Here is a 2,500-nt window from a genome sequence, read left to right on the forward strand (position 1 = left end):
AAGTTGTCCTGCCATGGCGTGCGCGCAGCCTGTGCGCGCAGCTTGCGCATCTGTCGACAGTGAGGCTAGCGAAACTTGTCCTGCCATGGCATGCGCGGCGCCTGCGCGCAGCCTGCGCGCAGCATGCGCACAACATGCGCGCAGGCTGTGCGCAGCGTGCGCGGAGCTTGCGTGCAGCTTGCGCATCTGTCGACAGTGAGGCTAGCGAAACTTGTCCTGCCATGGCATGCGCGCAGCGTGCGCGCAGTCTGTGCGCAGCATGCGCGCAGCCTGTGCGCAGCGTGCGCGCAGCTTGCGCATCTGTCGACAGTGAGGCTAGCGAAACTTGTCCTGCCATGGCATGCGCGCAGGCTGCGCGCAGCATGCGCGCAGCCTGCGCGCAGCATGTGCGCAGCATGCCGGCAGCATGGTTCCAGGTTTTTTCAAATGTCGACAGAATTTTTCAAATCTTGTCAAACCCCGTTTTTATTGAAATTTCCTCGCACAATAAGCTCCCCATAAGTAGTCTATGATTTTTAGGACCTTCTCCAACTTACAAAACTAAAAAATTCCTCCCGGATTTGTTTTAATGATTTTTTCAATTTTACGACTTCTAAAAATAATAAAAAATACTTCCCGACTTCAAAAATTTATGAAACTTTTTCCCATCATAGATTGCATGTTTCTTAGTATCCCTGCAAAAAATCACGTCCAAATACCTTGTATTGAATTATTTAGAGCCCATTATGACTCCTCGCGCATAGGTGATGTCTCTTCCTGTCAAAGGGCTAAATGCATAAAATGCTATATAGGGGGGTGTGTGTTGCCTGCATATGCATGGCAGCCCATGCCTTCCTAGCTGCAGCCCCCTTCCCCCACGCCACACCCATGTCATGTTGCCTCGATATGTTGCCTCGGTATTATGGGTTTGGTGTCGGGGTCGGGGGGCTGCCACCCATGGCGGTGGTGGCCGGAATCCGGCCGCCGCCACCATGCCGCCGCCATGGGTGAGGGAGGAAAAAAAAGGCGTGGAAAGTTGCGAAATGGGGTTGTCTAGGCTTTTTTTTGGCATGGGAGAGCATGGAGTGCTAGGAACTCCTTCTCAAATGCACGGGCATGTCGACCACAACCTCATTTCGCAACAACAACCACCCGTGTGGGGTGGCGGTGGGTGGATAGTCGCGGATTGGGGCTTGCCAAGCCAATGTTTTCAAAAAATTTCATCAAAATTAAAAACAAATGTTTTGTTGCCTTCGGATTTGTGGGCGAGCGGCGAGTCGGAGTGGAGCCGGTAAAGTTTAACCTCGGTGTGCACGGTTGTTTTTAGAAACTCAATCCAATGCCGGGGACGTTGAAAGTGACGCTCTTATGAGTTGCAAACCCGCAAGATTTAAAGAACCTTTTCAAAACAATTTCAAACCAACAAGATTTAAAAACAGAAATTTTCATCAAAATGAAAAACAAATGTTTTGTTGCCTTCGGACTAGTGGGCGAGCGGCGAGTCGGAGTGGAGCCGGTAAAGTTTAACCTCGGTGTGCACGGTTGTTTTTAGAAACTCAATCCAATGCCGGGGACGTTGAAAGTGACGCTCTTATGAGTTGCAAACCCACTAGATTTAAAGAACCTTTTCAAAACAATTTCAAACCAACAAAATTAAAAACAAATGTTTCGTTGCAAACAAATTGTGGGCGAGCGGCGAGTCGGAGTGGAGCCGGTAAAGTTTAACCTCGGTGTGCACGGTTGTTTTTAGAAACTCAATCCAATACCGGGGACGTTGAAAGTGACGCTCTTATGAGTTGCAAACCCACAAGATTTTAAAAACTTTTTGAAAATGTTTCTTCTAAATGACACATTTTGATCCTTGGCAAGTGCTCAATCCGTAACTATCCAATCACCGCCACACCACACCGGTCGGGAGTGTGTGAATGGTGTGCTTCCCGGGGTTGGCATAGATAATCTTTCGCATCGACAATCTTTTGCATGCGAGGGAATGTCTATGCCAACCCCGGGAAGCACACCATTCACCCACTAGTTGTGGGCGACGATGGGTTGGCTTCAAATGAATTTTTGCTTGGGGTTGTCCTCGGTATGCTTTTGTGTTGGGAGTACGGCCACCAAACCTTCTCAATGCACGGGTATGTCGAGGATGGCTTTCGGCGGGGTTGATGAAGAAGCTACCCAATTCTCGGCCACACGAACACATGGTGACGATGCGTTGGCTTCAAGTGAGCTTTAGCTTGGGGTTGTCTTCGGTATGCTTTTGTGTTGGGAGTACGGCCACCAAACCTTCTCAATGCACGGGTATGTCGAGGATGGCTTTCGGCGGAGTTGATGAAGAAGCTAGCAAATTGTTGGCCACTCTCACACGTGTGGGGGTAGGTTGGCTTCGAAAGAAGCTATCCAATCCTCTGAGTGTGCGGTTGAGCTATGATTAAGATTGTCTAGGCATTGCTTGTGTGTGCAAGGTGCGAGCCCAATGCACGAGCAAGTCGAGGATGACAATCTTAAGAGTAACAATGAT

Source organism: Prunus avium, unplaced genomic scaffold (assembly GCF_965620075.1).
Source record: "Prunus avium unplaced genomic scaffold, drPruAviu1.hap1.1 HAP1_SCAFFOLD_28, whole genome shotgun sequence".
Classification (NCBI taxonomy): Eukaryota; Viridiplantae; Streptophyta; class Magnoliopsida; order Rosales; family Rosaceae; genus Prunus; species Prunus avium.